General features: G+C 43.2%; 1 protein-coding gene and 1 non-coding gene across 4 annotated transcripts in view; one reads left to right on the plus strand and one right to left on the minus strand.

Moving 5' to 3' along the window:
- ccdc120a (coiled-coil domain containing 120a) overlaps positions 1-21,595 on the minus strand; it is a 33,426-nt gene extending 11,831 nt beyond the window's left edge. The window contains exon 1 of one of the 3 annotated variants that reach the window (XM_085444357.1): positions 21,349-21,595. The gene's annotated coding sequence lies outside the window, so the exon portion shown is untranslated. Of the gene's footprint in view, positions 1-4,217; positions 4,420-21,328 lie in introns of those variants that run through there. The other 2 variants (XM_085444358.1, XM_085444359.1) reach the window with 2 other exon arrangements.
- trnae-uuc (transfer RNA glutamic acid (anticodon UUC)) lies at positions 10,265-10,336 on the plus strand. Its single transcript has one exon. It is a non-coding gene; the product is annotated as a tRNA-Glu (tRNA).
- Positions 21,596-22,143: the final 548 nt, after the last annotated feature.

Consider the following 22,143-nt stretch of genomic DNA (forward strand, 5'->3'; position numbering starts at 1 on the left):
GATAACAGCCCGCTGAGGCCAATCTGTTTCCAGTCTGAGTGCCTGCCCTGATCTCTCTGAACCAGCACAGCCTCCATCATCACTGCGAGGAGCAAACGCTTTCAGAGCCTCGCCGCTCGCCCACGTCACAGTCCAGGGGTCGGATATACGAAGGATGCGTGCACACAGACGACACACAAACACGGCTTTTTGTGTTAAAAGTTCAGAAATCCAGAACAAGAACTACAGCTACATCCAATTTTCAGCACTGAAGACTAAAAACGATGCAGCTCTTCTTTTAAACCCTTACCTTCTTCTGTAAATGATTTAATAACTGTAATTAAACGGATTTAATTTGATAGATTCACACTTCGTCGTCTCTTTTGTTTCAGTCGTGGCGCTTTAACAGCTGCTGCCTCCATTTATTTTGTGCCTTCGGTAGTTTTTCATCCGCTTGTGGCATCAGATCTGAGATTACCCAAAACTCATTTTTCCTGAATGTCTCGCCTTTATATTGTGCTTCTTCTTTGCTGCTGACCTAACATGACATTCATTCACAGCTAAATGTGAAAACATGAATGATGCTCGTGAACATGCACAACACTCCAAAATGATTGGAATTCACAAAAAGAGGACCAAGCACACGTGAAGCTTTATAAGTCAAACAGAAAATGCACAGGTTTCTGCCTTTGTGCACTTTTAGTCATGAATCTCTACAGTTCAATGCGTCTGGGCCGAGAGGTCTGCACCGTGAGGACTGAACCTCAGGTTTAACCTGCGCCTTCAACGTTACAAAGGTGGGTCACTTCTTAGCCGTGCATCAGACTGGCACTCTGTCCAGGACGTGCTCTGCCTTTCGTCCAATGACAGCTGGGACACACTCCAGCACCTCTGCAACCGTGAACTGGTCAAGTGGTTAAGAAAATAGATGGTTGGTTCACTTCTTATCAGCGCGCATCATTGTCATTTCGTCCCGTCTTCCTCCCTCAGCTGGTCGTGGCAGATGTCCCCGCCCCTCCCTGAGCCTGGTTCTGTCACAGGTTTCTTCCTGTTGAAAGGGAGTTTTTCCTTCCTACTGTTGCCAAGTGCTTGCTCATAGAGGTTGTCTGATTGTTGGGGTCTTCTATAAATAAAACTTTAGTTGAATTATTGGAAATTATGCTGCAGACCTAACTGAGCTGAGAACTCGAGATAACGTGCGTAAAACTACCAGCCAATCAGTCCTCTGGAAAAAAATCCTGGAGACTTCCATGCTCAGGGAGTAAGAGGATCAAAGGTTTTTGTCTTTCCTGAATGACAACCAATAAAAAAAGAGATTCACAGAAGCAAATTATTCCTTCACTCGTGACCCCCCACCTCCCCCACCACGACCCAGAAGACTCCAAGTATATTTCATTGTTTTATAAGCCTAATAATTGCCATATTTCCTTAAAACAGGATACCTAAACCTTGTATTTGTTCATCTTGCAGGTAAAATTCTTCACTTGCTCTCAGACCGTTTAAAACCAACAAGGCTGCAGCTGAATAACCATAATAACCTTTATTCAAGCAACAGGCTACACATCTGTACTTGAAGCCATTTCTTCCCTTGTATTAATGAAGGAGCAGTGTACCTGATTACTGTTTCTAGCATTAAATGAACTACAGCTTAACTAACCACCTCTCACATGCTGCCGATTCATATTTTTCCAATACTTCAGTTTGATCTTTGTTTGTGAAACGCTGCCAGCAGACCTGTTCCTGTGATTGTGACAAGATGCTGATAGTTAGACTGAAAACCCTGAGCTGACACATCCAGCTGATAACAGCCTTCATGTGATTGCTGACTGCTGATCTTAGGTTAAGTGAAGCCAGATAAGGCAAAGATATCCTGAGCATGCTGGACGTGCTCCAGGATTCGTCCTCCAGATTCTGCTCAGACTCACAACTGTGGAGTTTTACTCGCCCACAGAGCAAGACCAGAACCAGAAGAAACACGTCGGGCCAATCAGGATCTGACGTTCGCCGCTAACAGCAACATGATGTAAACAGAGAGGAGCTCATGAGCCCAACAAGTCAACAACAAATCGAACATTTAAAGATGAGAGATTAACACATCAAATGCACAGAAGAGGCTCAGCACTTCATACTGAACACACACACACACACACACACACACACACACACACACACACACGGGGAGAGTTGGTGATGAAAGGCTGCAGCTGCAGACAAAGAGATGCAAATACAGGATTTAAATATTCAGCAGAGAGAGATGGATGCTCTGTGCGTGTGTGTCCTTTCTCTGCCCTCACACTAAACCAGGAGATCACAGCAGCACTAATCCTATTATCACGAACACTCTCAGTAGGAACTGAACCACGTCTCAGACCCTCTCCGGTCCAGTACCGGATCGGTGCTGCGTGACCACGGCTTCGGCTGCATTTACATTCATCTCACCAAACTCAGGCAGGAAATCAGAGAAACACGGCGAACATATAAATCACACTGCCCAGAGTTCACCGATCGTGTCCTCGCAGCAGCAGCGGGTTCACACGAGTCTGTTCCTGCTATTCTGTCCACCCCACCTACACATCAACCATCAACTCTCCTCTAAAAGTCACCAGCAGTCTGAGTACAGCTCAGTCACGGACCGGCTTAAAATTCAGACATCCGCCACACGTTCACCTGCATACAGCTGACTCCTGACGGAGAGTCCAGAAGGACCACAGGTTTGTTCCACACCATGTCACAGCCACAGACGTCCACTAAATAAAGAGAACACACTCATTTGAAACTCTTTAAAGCCCAATTCTTACTGCATAAAGGTGACACAGGAAACGTTTAAACTTGGACGTTTTTACTTTCAAATAAAAATCTGCCCATTTCTAATTCGGTGCCAGGAACAAGCTCCAGTAAAGTCGGAACAAGTTCCCCGCTGTGATTCATCACCTCTCCCTTTTGACACTGCTCGCTGCATGCCTCCCATTCTTCTACTTCAGGTCTCCTTTGTTGCAGTTTTTTGTTTCATAATCCTCCAGCTGGTACAGGTCCGGACTGCAGGCAGGCCGGTTTAGCAGCCGGACAGTTTCCCTTATTCGTGTGCAGAATGCGGTTTGGTTTTTGAGTTACTGAAAAAAGCAACACCTTCTCTAAAAAAAAAAAAAGATTGAAAAAGCTGCACATATTGTTCAGCGTCAATGTTGCCCTCACAGATGTGGTGATACCTGCATCCTTGTGGATGCCGGCTTTGAACTTTGTGCCGATAACAAGTCGGATGAGCTGCTTCCAGCAGGTTTTTGATGGGGCAGCGCGACAGCGTTCACTTTGCCTCCGTCCATCGTTAATGAAAAGAAGGCAGCGGCGTTTCTTCAGATCGTTTATGGCTTGTTCCTGAGCACGAGCATTGATTTCCACTTCAGAATCGTGTGTGTCTGTAATGCTGCTTGAAGATCACAGCAAAGGTTTTCAGCTTCGTCTCTGTCAGCAATGAAGTTTTTTAACAATGTCATGAACAGTAGATAATAAAACCCCCAAAGTTTATGAAATGTTTCCTTCATGTAGCTTCATTACACATGTTCTAATGAAGGACCTCACCTTACTCTGTGTTTCGTTTTATACCCAGCAGACTTCCTTCCCAGTGTGACCCTCAAGAGACTGGTGTCTCCTCCTGGGATCAAACTGGGGAGCTTTCGCCTGTTAGGTGAACATATAAACCACACAATAGACACTCTTCTCTTTTTACCAATGTTACCTAATTATCTAAAAAAAAAAAAGTAAATAGATTTTTTTAATCTTACTCCAGTCTTCTGTTGCTCCTGTCCCAGCTGTGTGAAACGTCATCAGATTGAAAAGGAACAGTTTTTCCTTAAGAACATTTTTTATGTTCTCCTTGCACAATTTTTAATTAAATGTCGGGTTTAGATAATCAGTATTCTATATTTTGTCTAAATCTCAGCATCAACTGAATAATTAATCTGCTAATTTATTGAGATCTATTAGCTGTTCTGAGACGTTTAAAGGGAGTCAGCACCTTCTCTAAAGAAAGTGCAGACATTTATTTTCATTTAACTTTTTCCATTTTTTTATTCTCTGATTTTCCTACTTTTGTTCTGGCGTTAAAGTTCTTATAATACCGGGACCTTCATCTTTATCAGTTATTTACTTCATAACTTATTTAACTGCACGAAAGTCCATCCAGGAAAGTAACGAAGGTAAGGCCAGAGGCGAACCAGCAGCGGTGAAAAGGCTGTAAATACCTGCGAGTCTGAACCATCCTGTTTGCAGACCAGGTGTGGTCCAGCTCCAGCTGTCCTCAGGACGGGCACATCCGCAACAGGAGCCGAGAAAAGGGAATTAAAACAGCTTCAGTCCCGCGGATCAACCCGCCCGTTTGCCAGTTAAACTCCGCTTTTCTCCTCTCAGCGTCTCTGAGCTCTGACTCGCTCTCTCTGACTCTCAGCTGAGTCCCACCAACAAGCTCTCCGCTGTCACCACCCCTCCACTTCCGCTCTGCCGTGTCAAAATAAAACGACAAAGGAAGTCGTTTCACATCTCCGCGGGAATTCGATTAAGCGATGACGTATGAACTGCGTACGTCATGAACTGCGTCCATTTACAAATGCGATCGCATTTGTCCGTAACCATCGGGAACCCTCACGTTAACTTTTATCAAGTGGAAAAAAGTTAGCATCCATCCTCCAGCTTCACTGTGCTAATGTGTTTATATTATGCAAACCATAGCTGTGTAGCTAGGACATCATTATATACCAGCTACTCTAAATTCACTAACCCTATAAACGTCACTGCTTTTTAGTTTTCTGTCTTCATTTATGTCGGAAGTGACAGCAGAGCTGTACGTTTTAATTTTTCAGTGAGAACGTGATATATCCTCTTTAGATGGAAACTAGCGAGCTAACTCCCTGCTAACTTCAAACTCAGTTAAACTTCATAAATTCTGTTTTCATGGATGCCTGGATGTTAAACAGTTACCCCTGGTAGAGCAGCCACACTGATCATTTTATTAAAGATGAAAAAATTTAGGCAGTTTTTAACTCTCAGTGACGCCGCAGTGTTCGTTTGGGACCTGAAGCGGAGTTTGGGCGGCTAATTACGTCAGACTTAAGACCGGATAAAAGTCCAACGTACGCTAGCAGCAGCGCCTTATGGCAGCACAGAAGTTTGAGATGTATTTTTAAAAGGTAAGAATTTAAAAACAAGTCTATATGTCATAAGCACTCATTCCAGCTGTATGCTAAGCACGGGAACTATTTGAAGGCTACATGACACACATGGTGACCCCAAATTCTGAACCCTGCTAACACCACACTTACTTAAGGTGTCTGGAACAGGGGAAACATCTCCCAGTTACATTGGCATGTTCTGAATGAAACATACCTCCCACTCCCACTAGAGTCAGTCTGGCAGACAGGTATCCTGAAGCTTAACCCTACTTTTGATTGGAAGGGTGTTTGGATCCCTCTGGGAATCCTGATCAACAACAAATACGCTTAAATTTCATACACAGCATGAATATGACTCCATGTGGACTCAGATGTTTCGGGCACTGGTTTATCTCATGGTAAGAATGGTGACCAGTTTTGTCAGAAAGGTTTTAACACATTTAACGGCAGATAAAAATTCGGTCGCCACCAGGTGCAAACCTTGTTGCCTGGGGTGGTTGATCAGTTTTACTGATGATACTAATCTTAAGCTTTCAAATGAGTGTTTTAAAGTTTAGCAGAGATGATGGAGGATCTTAAAATCTTACTGAAATGAGACCCGGGGATTTACTGAAACATAACCAAACATAAACTAAAGCACAGTGTAAAGCTAAAACAGGGTTTGTACAATTCTACTGAGTTTGAAGCAAGTATGTGGCATTTTTTAATTTATTTATTTATTCCTTTATTCTTGAACTCTCATACGCAGCTTTCCTGTATTTTCTTTAAGTAGTTTTAAGAACTATTTCCCCGGGCTTCTTGAAGGACATTCAAAGCTCTTCTCTGGATGTTGTCTGCCTGTTGTTCTGGTGTCCAGATGACTCCACACTGCTTCAGTAGTGTTGATGTCTGAGCTCTGGTGAGGCCAATCCATGACTGATTGTCGATGTGTCTCGGATCACTCGCATGCTGAAAAATGGAGCTGTTGCTATTCAGATGCTTTCCAAATGGTATTGCACGGTGGATCAAACTCTGAATGTAATTTTCTGCTGACCTCCTCTGTACACACTGCCGACGATTTGAAATCTTTTGAGGACACTGCAAAGTTTTCAGCTAATAGCTGTTTGGAGTCACCTTGTTGTTACAAAAATATAATTTTATACCTGTCAGACCGCCAGTAAGTGCCTAAAGATACAAGTTAAAGTTGGTTGTTTGTTAAGTTGTCTGTTATCTTTAGACAAAATAAATGATATAAATAAAAAGAAATAAAAACATTTGTTCACGTTACATTTATTTTATTCTCATACGAGCTCCATTTTTTCTCCTGCTGTTCCTGACTCTGTCCTGCTGCTCTTATTTTGAAAGTGGCAACATCCTGATGAAGTGCAGCAGATTGAAGGTTTCTTTTCTGCCTCATGAAGGTTTTCTGATTCTAATGTGGGTCTATTTTCATTAAAGACGGGAAGCTGGAGGACTGTATTTTGAGATTGTGAGATCTGCCAAAACTCAAAGATCGATTTCTGCCCCAGAAACACAGAAACATCAGAAATTAACAGATGTGTCAATAAAAACTTAATCAACATAAAATATAAAATCTATTACTGACATTTGGACAGTTTATTTTTTATTAATCTTTTCTATATTCAGGTTTATTCATGAAAAACGCTCATGACAAAAAAAAAATCTTTCATTAAAAATAAAAGTAATATGAAAATTTATGTCATTTTCATTGATACTTTATATTATAAACGTTGAAAAATTATGGTGAAAAAATTGAATTACATAAAACTTAACTTTAATTACATAAAAAAATAAAAAAAATTACATAAAAAATTAAATAACTACAAGTGTGAAGATCCTAAAAAAAAGCTGTGATGATGACAAATAAAAAAGATTTATTTTATTTAAAAAAGTAAATAAATAAAATTTGAACTTCTTTGTCAAATTGTTACTTTATTTTTACATTTTTCTACAATTTCTTCATGTGATGAAATCCTATTTTGTGTATTGATTGCTGGACATGTGTGAGACTTTTTTATTGAATTAAAATAAATGAATTAAGAGGACAAAGAGCTGATGCTCATCAGAAAACTGTTTCTTTGCTTCCAGCTGTTTTGATAGCGCTGTGCCCACCCCCACCAACATTAGCAGAACAAAAGGCACACACAAACACATAAATCACTGGCATTCTCACACTCAGACAGACAAACACTGAGACTCCTCCTGTAACTGTCTGTTCTCACATTCTCCAGCTCAGCAGGACAGAAGCAGGGAATTCTGGGAAATAAAAACCTCCTGATGTGTACTTACAGACTTCCTGCAGGTCGGCTTTTCTCTCATACACAGATTTTCCCATTTTTCCCACCAAGCGCCTGTCTGGAGCCGGTGCCTCAGCACACTCTCATTATTCATACATAAACAGCCCAGAAGCCACACAAACTGGCTCTACTGTGCTTACTGGTTACACTGGTTAAAGTATTTATGAGCACAGCCACAAACAAGGGTCGCTGACTGAAGTACTGCCCAGTATTTAAACTGTAAAACATGACATCAAGAGCAGCCATCAAAGCTGAGAGGTGATGCTGTACTTTCAATCTGTCTGTCAGACTGAGAAGATCTGAAGCCATGAATCAGCAAGTCTGTGCAGCAACTCACACCCAGCCAAGAAATCAAGCTAGTAAATGATGTAAAAGATATTTACTTCACATTAAAAGCAAGCAGACTCTATCAGATAATTCAAATAACTTAAGGTAAAGCTGCAAGTGCCAAAAACTGCAGTTCCTGTAACGGCCACTTGAGGCTGACCTCAAAAGTGAGTCAGTCCTGTAGTTTAGATCCTACTGCAAAAATATTTTGCCGTCTATGGATAATTTTTGCCTTCATAACATCCATACAAGCAGAAACGGCCCTAACCAATCTGGCGCCCTAGGCAAGATTTTAGGTGGCGCCCCCCTACATCAGCAGTGTAGTGTAATGTTGTAACAAATAATATTTCTATTAAATAAGCTTTACTTTGCATTTTAATTAACGTGGGATTATTTTTTGTATTTAGAAATAATAGTACCAACTTTTTTTTTTTTTCAACATTTGTGGCACTGGCGTGGCGCCCCCTGATGGACGGCGCCCTTAGCATTTGCCTATACGGCCTATGCCACGGGCCGGCCCTGCATACAAGGCATGATTTCTTTTTACATTAATCTTCCTGGATCACAGAAAATATAAAAGACACACATTGCTACTGTGTGTTTGTTCTGCAGTCCTGCTTTGAAGCCACCTGTTAGTTGATACTTTACAATCTGGTTGATTAATAAGAAAACCCTGATTTTAGCATAAAACCTCTATATCATCAGGAGCAATCAGACTTTGAAGAGATATTTCCATGAATGGGGCAAATACAGAAGAAGGAAAATGTACTGAATCGAATGACCTGACAGCTTTTAAGCATCAGGGACAACAACCCACCACACAGATGGAGGATATCGCTGCTTCCTGCATTCATACACCAGCGTCTTGTCTCACATGTGGGTGTGCTATTCCTTGTTTGGCAAAGGCATCAGCGGCACAAGTGAAGAAAAGCAGCTCCTTTTATTTTTACCGCCCTCAAACTGCAGATCTGCACTCCCCCTGGAGTTCAAGGAGATTAATTAAATGATTTTAATGATATTTGCATCTGTTTTTTATGACCTCTCTGGTTATTGTGTTCTTCTGCTGTTTTTCTGTTCATTGTTCCCGAAGGTTTTAATCTCACTCAAGCTGCCTGATTAAAAAAACATGAAACATGTCAAAGGCTTTATCAAATGATCAAACGTGATTCTACAGCAGGCTGAAATCTAAAAGTGAAGGACGGTGGTGCAGAGTTAGAGTTAACACTGATTGGAAAAACATGCTTCAGCTGTTTCAGGCCAGCAGTTGATGCTTTAACGTTCACTAACAAGTTTAACAGCTGCTAAAAAACAGCAAAATCTTAAGAAACAGATTAACAGCCATCTTTGTGAAATGACTTTTGTTAGGTTTTAATAAACAATTAGTTCCCCAGTAACTGCACATGTGCCATGAATACTTATTACTTATTACTCACAGCAAGTTTGATGTTTACAGGGTGATTCACAGAGATCGGTCCATAATGAGAACTGCAGAGTCTCTACTTAGCAGTGCGCACACACACACACATGCACACAGGGCTCTGCAACATCATAAATCTGCTCTAGCACTGGTCTGTTACATAACATATTGACATGTCTGTCCAAATGCAGCAATTAGCATGACTTAAACCTGTTAAAATGACGTCTGAATCTGTGTCAGCTCTCCTCGTGTGTTGCCCACAGCATGCAGGAGAAAAAGAAAAAGAAAACCAGAGCTACATTTACACACGTGGAGTTGTATTAATAACACGCTAACTCGTTCAGAGTCCTGCAGTAAAAAGTCTCGGGTCAGCTGTTAAACACAGATTTCAGGTTTTTATGGCAGACTTGCTTTTAATCAGGAAACCTTTATGAAAAACCCACAGTGCCTTTTAATATCAGAATGGTTAGCACTTCTAACAGAAGAAACTGGTTCTCCTTCAGCTACCTCCCATTGATTGAAGCTTTCAGAGAGAAAACATGTTTATATTATGTTATTTTAGTTTCTTGCTCCTTCATCAGGCCTTTTTGTTTTTTAACTAACAAATCTGAGCTGCTTGTGGTAGATTATTGGTGATTATTGAAATGAACTGGCTGGATTTGTGCTTGTAAATCGGCACCTTATTAATAGATTATTTGGACTTTTCATTTGCTTATTTAGGATTCATTCGTTCATACAGGAGTGCGTCTGCTCCTCTCTGTCAGCCCAACAAGACGAAGCTGTAGATCTCACCTTTGGAGGGAATTCGATGTCACCAATCAGGCAAGTCACGCAGCACAAGTATGTCCAGGATCTTTTGTAAGTCTACTGATTCTCGAAGTGAGTCAATTTCTCTTTTGTTTGGTTGACAGTAGTTTTCACACTGAAACACTGGTGCTTAGTGGCTTAATGACAAATCAGATGATTTCCCAGTATCATCTCGTTTGCCGTTAGATTCTCCTGGATGTTAGGTGTCACCGCTTAGAAAATATCTCACACAACAAATAAGTGTTGGCAAGTATTGTTGCACAAACTGCAGCTTGTCCCATATGGTCTAGCGGTTAGGATTCCTGGTTTTCACCCAGGCGGCCCGGGTTTGACTCCCGGTATGGGAACCCCCTTTTTTCCTCGAGTTTTTACCCAAATTTGCTGTGCAAGAAACTGCACAATCAGAATCAGAGACACTTTATTTATCCCCAAGGGGCAATTAAGATACAAATAATGACAATGACAATAAAAAGCTCTAAGTCTCTTATTTCAGTGAATATGGCGTCACTTTGGAATAACCTTTGTCGTAAGGTGCTGTTCACCACTCGGTGGGTATAAAGGGGCCCTTAACTGTTCTTTGCTCTGTAGACTGTTTCAAGCAGCTCTAAAAACCAGGACTGGGGGTACATCTTTAGTCCCCCCAGGGATCAAAATAATTTAGCAGATCTAGGCTCATGTGGACCAGAGGTGGCCAATCCCCTTCACCCCTGCTGGGAAATCACATGTTGCTTTGTTGAGCCAAACAGTCAGAGATAGTTTAGCCACACTCTTAGTAAACTCTGTTTATAGTGTGGCTGACAGAGCTAAGCTAGCTGATGTTGACTAACTAGCACAATGGAGGTGATTCGGAGCAACATGGCAGTGAGAAAGTAAACAATATTTGGCCACTTTAAGCAACTGTTGGTGAAATAACAACACAAAGTGGGCGGGACTTGAGGTAAACATCTTAACTTTCAGGTCAGCAACTTGAGCAACTACCACTGAGAGTGAAGAACACCACTGACTGACATTAGACGGTTTTCTACTGATTTTTCTTGACTTTAACCACAAAATTATTTTTTCCCTCCCCAATTTTAACACCCCTGCCACTCTAACCTGATGCTTTTTATTGCTGTTAATGATGAGATAAAAACAAGTAAGCAACTTTTTGCTTCCTGTAGAAGAATCTTAAGCGTTACACTGAATTGTATTATTGCTTTTCGACGGTCTGTCAAAGTTGAACTGAGCATGTTTCTAACAGGAAAAGTCAGATGACACTGTTGGATAAAGGTGGTTTATGGGGAGCTGTGGTTAAGTTGGTCCATTGGAGAATCAACACAGTGGAATTTGGCACCGACCAATCAGGGCAGCTGCTGAGAGCCGGCTTCTAATTCAGGAGCAGAGAGAGTATTCATTAAACACAGAGACAGAGAGAGATAAACACCGGCTTCACTGCGGAGATTTCAAATACTTTGAGCGTCTAAATACAGAACGTGGATGAGAAACTGGATTCACACAGAGGGTACAGAGGGCACACATGCAGATGCTGTGGGAAGGAGGAGCCGTGACCTCACACTAACTGTAGAAATGCTGTAATCAGTGTCACTCTGTGGTTTTTGGTATTTAAAAGCATTTTTATTTATAAACTCTTTGCACAGCTTTAGTGTCTCCTGCATGAAGCAGATGGACCTCATTTGCTTTGAGCGCTACATTTCTGTCTGTGAAGGTCAGGTCATCATAGTACTACATTTCCCATAACACACCTGAGGCTCCCTGCACTAACTGGGGTCAGAGAGGGCGAGGCGATGCAGCCGCTGCCCCCTGCTGGAAATGCACACACACTGCACACTGGTGACAGGACGCGACCCTCATCTTTTTTCCCCACGAGGGTCTCTGTTTTGTTGTGTCTGACACCGCCGGGGGTAGAAAATAAGAGCGGGCGAGAGACTCTGACCCAGAGGGAGAGAGAGAGAACTTCAAACAGCTGATGTTTAGATGAGATATGAAACTGCAGATAAAACAGCAGACCAGTGTACTTCAGTGTGTGTGTGTGTTGTTTTTGTTTCTTCAGATGAATCTGCTCTGATATCAGAATAGATAAAAGTGTGATTTTATAAAACTAATTTTCTCCAAATTCCATTTTTCATAGTGTATGTTTGAGGTATATTTTATTTTATTTATATTTATTTAACACAATTCAGTGGCTACATCTGAACTTCAAGGATAGAAACAAAATATCGATCATATCTCACTACTATCAATCCAATATCAATACCAGCGTTGGTATCAATAGTATAGATATTTGGAGTAATTGATTTGGACCCATCTAGCCCCCCTTTAGTAGCTAATGCCCGAGTACCAAAAACTGCAGTTCCGCCTTTGGCCGCTTGAGGCAGACTCCAAAACCAAATAAGTTGTCTTAGGGTCCCAGGTTAAAATGTCCAATGTTACAGCAGAGATAAGCCTATCACAGCTATCATAGATTGAGAAGCCGGGTACATCCCGCAGACAGGTCGCTGTTCACGCCAATGTTCAATTTAGAAGCACAAATGAACGTAACGCCATGTACGTCTTTGAACTCCAGGAGGACGCCAGAGTTCACAGAAAAGAAGCTGCATGCAAAAAAAGTCCAGCCTGGATTCGAACTCAGGACCTTCGTGGTGTGAGGTGCTAGCGCTAACCACCGGACCAGCATGCTGCAGATTTAATTAGCTTAGCTTGGATTTTATAGACCAACACTATAATATGTGTATAAAGAGGATGCTAAATATGAAGTATGCAATGAAAAAATGTAACTGTCCAGATCTGTAGTTGAGGAATTGCTGGAATGAACATGCTGACCGGGAGAGTCCCAGGCGTTCACACTGGCCAAGGAAGAGATTTAATATGCTTCTGATCTACGAACGCCTGCACCGTCCTTCTGACAGGGCCACAGGGCGGGGTGCTGCTGCAAGAATGGCACAAATACAGCTTGGAGCATTTCATCTCTGTCGAGTCAGATTTGCACCACGAGTAATCAGATCAGAGGTGGTGCTCCTGGTCCATGCAAGTCTGCAGGAACAGCTGGGACACGCAGCCTGCCAACAGCCCACCCGGCCTCGGTCAGCATCAGGCAGTCACGGCAGGGTGACATTGACGCTGTGCATACACTGCTTTATTGTGTTCTGAGAATTCAGTAAACTGAAGCAGTGATGAGTTGTACAAGCGAGACAAGTTAGCAATGACTAAAACCAAACTTCACCAAATATGTTCGGGTTTTCTAGGAGACTCAAACAATTTGCTGAGAAATGGATAAAAAAACACACTTGACGTCTCATGACATAAAATCTGTTTCTTTTTTTTGCTACAGAGCTTGAACTGAAGAGATATATAACTTGTGACGATAAAGAAAAAGTATCTGAGGCCGTCCTCCGAGCACGTTTGACCCAAGAAACTGAAAAACTGATCCAGGACCTGTGATTGTGTTACTTTCAGGTCAACCTGTAACCTCACCAGCAGCAGCACAGAGACAGAGGCTGAGCTCTCTGATTGGACGTGTGTCACAGCAGGGGTCTCGGGGAGTTGTAAATGGTCTTCTGTGTCAATCCGTGGCTCCGCCCTCTGAGCTGCTGTATGTGCGATGTCACTGCGACATCACCTGAACGCCACGCTGTATCGTTCAGCGGATAAAACCAGGACACTAACTCTGAATCTGAAAAGAGTCTTTAAAAAGGTCTGACCCCGTCAGGCAGAGGTGTCCTCACTACCACGGTTTTTAAACTGAAATTTATCCACACACACACACACACACACACAGAAACACACACACACAGACAGTGCCTGGGGGTTGAAAGGTTATTGGCTGCCTGGCTGGATCTCTCAACCAATCCACTGCGAGTATTCAGAGTTGGGATTTTGTGCATTGTTGCTGTGCAGAGAATCAGCAGCGTGACCTACATTCATCCTCGACACACACACACAAACACACGCACTGTAAGAAACACACACACAGGTGCTGAGTGTGTGAATCAGTGTGTGTTTGGCTCAAAGGCACAGAGGCACCAGCTTCATCAATACTACATGTGTGTATTCTCTGGAGGGCGCGTGTGTTGTTGTGTCTCTGTGAGGGCCGGGCTGAGCTGCGGGACGCGTCCTTCACAAAGCCGAGCAGCATCCAAACCTCCTCGCTCTCTGAGATCATCACATGGCTTTAATGCTGATACAGGCAGGGACACGACGGCGTTAACTAGAGCGCCGTGCACACACAATTCTCCGATCAGTTCAACAGGAGAGACAAAGGAAACACGGAGGAGACGGTTTCTGTCGGGATGAAATCATCCCATCCAGCGTCTGTTTTCCCAAAAAAACATTCCTGCACCAAACGCTGCTTCCCGTCAGCGAGAAAAGACTCGGATCTATAAAACAAATCCAATAAAATCTGAGACATCTTCGTGTTGAACTGAAGCCAGCAGAGCCGTCTCAGTGCCGCTGCTTTTCTCTCCATCTGACAGCACTGTCATCCGGTTTGAATAACATTTATTGAACTGCCGGAGCGCGCGTGGGCTCGGTGCTGAAGCTGACAAACTCAGGGACAAACTCCTGCCCCTCCAAGCTGCTCTCACACATGCACTGCTGCCCTGAATCTTCCTGAATTAACTTTCTGTTCATTTTGACCCAAAATATTTTGATTTTAAACCTGCATCATCTGCTCCCGGGAGAACCAGACTCACCACGGTGTTTCCTTGAAGCTTGAAGGCTCTTTAAATCTTGCTGAAGCTTTGGGAAAGGCTGAGCTCTGCTGATCCTAACAGGACTTGAGTGTGGAGTCTGTCAGCACTGTCACTGGGTCTTATTGGTATTTTGACACCTGGAACATCGGCAGGGTTTAAGGATAAATGACGGTGATGTCCTCATGAGTGGGTGTAGTAGTAGAAGACGTTGCCTGCCAGAAACTTAAAGATACTGGTGAAGGCAAAGTTTAGCTAAATCTAATTGGGCTAGTGAGGAGAAGAGGCGCTGCTCTTCTCTCCATCTGTCAACACGCTCATCCAGTTTGAATTAGCTTTATTGCATCTTTCAGGACAGCATGGAGGACAAACTTCTGCTTCCCGTCTGGCTCACACATGCTACATGCTAATCTAAAATAAACACATGGAAACAACTAAAATTAATAATTGGGGGACGCGTTGAAATGACAGCGTAGTAAAGCGAGTGCTTCACTGAAACCTGCACCTTTCTGGGCAAACACGGGGTCTAACTCTTGCCCCTCTTGGCTCACACATGCACTGCAGCCCTGACCTCTTCTAGAGACTACCTGACATATGATCACATATTAAACTGCCTTTAACACATCTGATATTTGCCCATGTGAGAACAGTGCAGGTAAGACAGATCCACACACAGGAAGAACCTCTACTCTGACCATGCTTGAGACAAGACAAGAGATTCTGCACGTGAGAGAGGAAAACGGAAAACAGCCACAGATACAAACATGAAGCCTGAGAAATGTTCTTCACTGCTGCCTGCGGCTGACAGCGATGAAGGCGTGAGCTGGGGATAGAAGAAGGAGCAACAGCAAAGAGATGAATACCATCACACCTGCAGATCGCTCAGTAACAGCCAAGGACTTCTGGTTTGTGAAGTCCTGATCGCATTCAGAGCAGTTTACTTGTTACCCATCACTCTGCAGCACACATTCACTCTGCAGCACACATTCACTCTGCACAAACTGAATATAAGAAACAAACACAGGCACAGTCATGACTTCAAAACTTCAAGCTGAAAATTTTTCTCAGCTTTTACTGTGGACGTGATTAATGCTGCACTCTCATTGCGGCTGACCCTAAAGCATACCAAACCTTATTGTCTTTCTTGGGATTAATGAGGACCATAATTTAGAGCACAAACCTCGTGTCGTAATAAATAAGAGTTGAAACAAGCGACTTGGACCATAAACTAGACCAAAAGAATTTACTGAGTTCAAAGAGACCAGGGAAGCTGCAGGGTCTTTTTTGCATGGACTTCAATACAATCAAACTTCTTTTTACAACCAGACAAGTCGCCCCCTGCTGGTCATTGGAAAGAAGGCAGGTTCAATGCGCTTCCACGTGACCTTCACTTTTCACACTACGTGCACCTTCGATCAGCTGATGAGTGTTTCCGTATCCCCGCCTATCACCGTAACCTTCTGCATCATTTGCTCCTTTCTCCCCGCGTGTCCTTGCATTATAATCAATAATGTAATCAACGAAACAGCATTTAATCTCAAACCAGATGTTTGCAGATGTTCTACATTAGCGGTCCCCAACCTTTTTTGCGCCACAGACCAGTTTATGTCCGACAATATTTTCATGGACCGGCGTTTAAGGTGTCGCGGATAAATACAACAAAATAAAACCAGTACAGGCACCAAAAAAAGGAGATTTATTCATAACACACAGGAAAAGACCCAGGGAAACCGAGTTAACTGTAAAGATGGTAAAAACCCTGAAAACCATCAATTTCACACCCGAGCCTGAACTCTCGCGGCCTGGTACCAAACGACTCACTGACTGGCCTGGGATTGGGGACCACTCTTCTACATGACTATATGCTTTATGCATCTGAAACATCTGTGGTGTCCGAGTGAATTGGTGACATCTGGAAGGACAGGAAGCAGAGGATCTGACATCACTTCCTGTTTAAATAAACTAAGGCCATCTTATTGAATCTCTCTGAGCAACATATCAGTTCACACAGAAACGACTGCAAAGCATCAAAAAGGAACTTTAAACAGGATAAAAAGGTTAAAGGTCAAATAAAGAGAAGGTAAAGGAAGCTCGGTTAGGCGAGTCATGTCAGCTCATGTTCCACACTGACCCATGTTCATGAACTTTGGGTAATGACTGAAAGAATAAAACCACAAGTATAACTCTCTCCAGCCACCTGCGCGGGGTGCCCGCGGCTGATTTAGGACTCTCAGGAGGGATTACACTTGCCGCTGAGCCGGGAGTGGCAGGGGATCCCCTAAGAGGAGCTGAAGGAGGAGAGAGAGAGAGAGAGGAGCCTGAGTGCCTCGGCTCCCTCGATGCCGCCATGAGCCTGAAACGGAATAAGCTGCTTTACTAAAACAGAGAGAGAGTAGGAAAGAAAGAGTGAAAAGAAGTGAAAAAAGGAGCAAAACAGCAAAACAAAAAGAAAAAAACAAGTGTAAAGAAATTAAAAAGCAAAGTATACAAAGAAAAATCAATAAAAGAAGAAAAATAGAAAAATCAAGGAAACAGGAACAAACATGCAAAAGAAAGTTTGAAAGAAGCCACAAAAAAAATTAAGAAAGAGGAAAAGCAAAATATATAAAGAAGAAAAAGATCTAAACAAAAGCAAGAAAGAATTGGGTGAAATTTTATTCTATGGCTCTATGCTGCAAAGTCTCTGCATCACTTTGCTCTGACAGCTTCTTGTCGGTGAAAAACAAACGCAGAAGCCTCGAGCTGCCTGCTTTCTGCTGACTGTCTCCAGCAGAAGCTTCAAGGCTCTCCTAAAACAAGCACACAGCTGAAGGCTGGTTCAGCTGACCCTAACCGGACTCGAACGTGGACACACCGACCTCTGTGCAGGTGCAAACGCCCGTCAGAGTGATCAGACTCAGACTTGGTGTTCTGCAGGACCGGCTCCACATGCAGCCTGAAGGTCCTCATTAATACAGTAAACATGGGCCGTGAGTCTGAGAGAAAAATCTGAATTCATCAGATTTAATGTTCAGCTCTGACCAGCACGTTAAATCCTCTAATCCTCCTCTCTCTCTCTCTCTCTCTCTCAGTTTTAATTTGCTTTATGGAGCGAGCACAGAAACAGACAAACAGCAGAAGAAGAGAGTTCAAACTCCAGGAAACACACACCAACGATTACCACACACACATACACACAAACATCCATCTGCTCCTGCAGCAAAACAACAAGTCTGTCCCCCTCAGCTCCCATTATCCTGCTCTCAGAAATAAGCGTCCTGCACACATCTCAGCCTGCTACCAACACTTCTACACAACACTACACTGCTGCAACGCTTTTCCATCCACGAAACAAGATAAAGTCGCTTACTCGGTGTCACAGTCAATCTGCAAACTCGTAAACGTGTAGTGAGCCAGCTGGAATCACCAGGATTTCCCCACTGATTACTCAAAATGTGATCTAATGTCATCTGTAAAAGCTGAACACAGCCACTGTCACGCCGCCTGTGAGTGGAATCAACATGTTGATGCCTCAGCATCGGAGCCCGTAGTGATGACAAAATCAGGACAACAGGGCGGAGTGCTGCGTGATCATGCAGGCCGGTTTTTGTCTTTGTTGTCTCCGTTACTGTTTGTTTGCTTGTTTCACTGACATTTTGTGTCTTAAAGGCAGAAGCAGAGACGAGGTCTACACATTAGCTGAGGCTAGAAGTCCTACATGAGCTGGATGTATATGCAGTAATGTTAACATGCATGTCCCTGTTATGTGGTGCTAACAGCAGAAAGTATCAAGGCCCAGTACAGTGATTTGAATAGTTTCCCCCATTATAACAACTCTAAGAGGTGTAATTTTTTTCTTTACCTCTCATACACCTGTGTAATTAAGCTAGGGAGCATGGCTAATCACTGTTCACATAGCTATATTGCAGCTAGCTGGAGGTGCTGCATGGAGCCTGTTCACTGCAGTTTTAATGCATTTATTGTACAAACATAGTGTCCTGCTGTGTGGTACAGTTCATCCAAAGCATTTATGCTTCATTTTTGGTTAATTAGAACTAATTAACGGTTATCTCTGCATCGTACGCATACAGTTTGTTGACGCAGCTTGCTAATTAAGCTAACTAGTTTTAGCTAATAGCTTCACTCCACCCTGTGGTGTAAATATGGTAACTTCCTGCCCTAAAAGACCAACATGATCTCAACCAGTAACACTGAGGTTTCAAAATCCGGATTCCAGAACTAATGGTAATTCAAAGGTGGCTACGTCCATCTTTTATATACAGTATATGGGGAGTTATTTGCTTTTAGAGCTAGCCTCATGTGTTGCTCGAGGAACTGCAGTTCATGTTTCTGATGTGGAGGTTGCAGCTTGTAGCTGACTAAACACACAGTTTTTTAAAAGGAATAAAGCTCCATTAGCAGCTACAGCCTCTGTTAGAGTTTACTGAAAACTTTGATTTGTTTCTTTCAGTTTATCGACATTTCTAGGATGTGTTAATTGAACAGAGCTCTCCAGGTCATGCCTCAGCATGTCAGTTGTGTTAAGGTCAGGCTTTCTTCTTCACTCTGGTTTTTGTTTCATTGTGGGCTTCAGCTCGTGCCTAAGCTTCAGGAGGAGTCTAATCCACTTCTGAGCCGCTTGAGTTAATGTGAGAAAATCTCCTCAGATTAAATTAATCTGCTTCAACACTCATTGAGTTTTTTCCTCACATCGGATGAATGAAGTCACCGAGCTGCTCCTGAACTCATTGCTGGACTTCTGATCTCAGTTTTACATCAACACTGAAGCAGGACACTGTTTCTTTGCTTGTTTGTAATAAACGTTAATAAAGAGTCTGGGAAAAAATATCTGCAGCACGGATCTACCTCCTCTCTGATTGGTCTATTTGGTTTTAATTTATACTCTGAACAAACCAGGAACACATCAGGACATCTAACTGACATGACTTTGGTTTTCCTTCAGTTTGGTGACATTTTTGTTCATCCTCAGGATGCACAGATTTGTGTTCAGGCAGACAAACCAGTATTTGTGTCTATATGTGGACCAGCCCTGCTTACAGTGGCTCCCCGAAGGCTCATTTTGAGCCTCACACAAGGCAGGACAGCAAGAATAGCTGTCTGTGTGTGTGTGTGTGTGTGTGTGTGTGTGTGTGTGTGTGTGTGTGTGTGTGTGTGTGTGTGTGTGTGTGTGTGTCCCAAAGCGACTGCACAGGGAGCACATCCGAGGGAGGAAAAATAAGGGAAAAGAAAGAAGGAGGTCAAAATAATGGTTCTACCGCCATCACAGCCGTGGGGGCTCCGCCCACCTGCAGTACTGTAGAGAGTACTAGTAACGCCATTGGATGAGAGCATGAAGGAGAAAGTACTTTACAGAGGTGCAGTTTTCATGTACTTCTAAGTATTTCTGTGTTAGGACGGTTTCTGCTGCAACTTCATTATATTTCAGATGCAAATGTTTGTACTCCGTAAAAATTTATTTTAAAGCTTTCATAACTTTTTCTTATTTTGCACATTTTATGATATAGTTCTGTTTGAATTATTACTGTATTTATTGCAGAGTTATGGCAGCTGACTCTCAGTATTGTAGACATATATGGCAGATAACAGATTTTACCAAAGTAACAAATAATAAAACTAAAGATATTTTCTTCAGAATTATTTTTTAATTTAGTTTTGGTTAACTAAAATAACTTTTGGAGTAATTCAGGTTTTTTGCGTGTGTCACATTTTAATTTAGATATTCAAAGCGAGGCCCTATCATGATTTTGTCTTTATGTCCTTATGGCTTAAAGCACATCCAGCTCCTTTCAGGGGCTGTAATTTACAAAGCAAATATCATGTTTTATTTATTAAGACCTAAAGCTAGTGATACAGCCAATAAACTCATCAAGAATGTGTTTGCTGGGCTCGTAGATCAGGTAGGAAGTGGAGAAGTTTTCTCATAGACTTCTATTCCATTGAAACCAGGTAAGTCGCCCCCTACTCGCGAGAATGTATGTTTAAGACAGGGACTGGTTTCAAGAGAAAACAGGAGATGAACCCCGACATATATGTACAAACATGCATATACCACACACACACACACACACACACACACACACACACACACACACACACACACACACACACACACATTCAGACACACACACACACACTCTCACACACAAACACTATACCCTGGGTCTGTCCGTCAAGTCAGTGTTTTATGATCCTGAGCAGGAAAACTGGGAAAACCCTCCAACCTTTCATTAGATAATTATTAATAAATAATTACAAACCGATATGTAACATCGCGCGCAGGAGCAGCAGCGGCGGCAGCACGTGGCGCTGGGTGTGACGCGCAGCCACAACAACAACACTGCTGTCAGATCTCATCATCGCAGCGGCTTCGGTGTTAAAATCAGCCTCACTCAGGATTTTTCTGTCTCTGCGGAAAAACCTGGCACAGCTGCAGAGCACACCTCCGAGCCCGGCCCAGCCTTCCTCCCGCCGCCGCCCTCTGAACTGTGACCCGATTTGTTAAAGAGAGGCTAGGTGGACTCGCGGCACCGCCTCGTGCAGCTCGGCTGCAGCCCGCAGACATGCAGACTAAAAACAGCGATTTTTTGAATGGAGTCTGGCGGAGCGGCGGGGAGCCAGCCGGGGCCGTGTGCGCAGGCGGGTGACAGCTCCTACCTGCTGGCCTGACCCTTTACCTGCAGCTCCTCCGTCACAACGTCCAGGTGCCGCTCAGCTGATTGTCTCCCGCTGCGGCTCGCGCTCAGCCTCACATCAGCTGGACTCTGCGCGCCGATTGATGACACCGACGGTCGCCTCGCGCGTGCAGCGATCCGATCAGTCATGTAGGGTCGACACTCTGTTCATCACTCTTCATCCTCCTCCTCGACACGGCGGCCACTCTCTGTGCTCAGTGAAGCTCCATCAGCAGCAGCAGCACGAGGCGCGCTCACGACGCCAGCACCATGCGGCGGGCATGCGCACGCCCTCGCCCGACTCCAGCAGGAGGTCCCTTCATGTTTCACAACGCGACGTGTCTGTGAAGGTTCTCAGTCATCCAGGTCATCGTAGTCTAAGGAGCTTGGAAAGAGAAGCCTCTGGACTTCTTTAAGTTTATGTTTCACCTCCCATCCGCGACGATAATCAGAGGAAACTGTATCTGATGTAGAGCCATCCGCACACCTACATCAGTCTGCTTACACCACGCTTTTTTCACAACTTGATTTATAAAACACGTTTCAGCCAAAAACTAAGTTTTAAAAAACGTCTTAGTGAAGGTCATAGACTGGATATAAAGGATGGATGAAGTGCCTTCCTTTTCCGTGACCAGCAGGGGGCGACTCATCTGGTTTCTCAAAGAAAGAAAAGAAAAACCTTTTAATTGTTCTTATTCATGTTACTGTGTCTGACTAATAAGACTGCACTGTTGGACAGTTCTATAATGTGTAACAGTGGTCAGCCTTAAAATAACTGCTTTGTCTCCAGCTCTGTTC

Source organism: Copadichromis virginalis, linkage group LG20 (genome assembly GCF_057382275.1).
Source record: "Copadichromis virginalis isolate Kocher_CV1m ecotype Utaka linkage group LG20, C_Virginalis_male_GT1.1, whole genome shotgun sequence".
Taxonomy (NCBI): Eukaryota; Metazoa; Chordata; class Actinopteri; order Cichliformes; family Cichlidae; genus Copadichromis; species Copadichromis virginalis.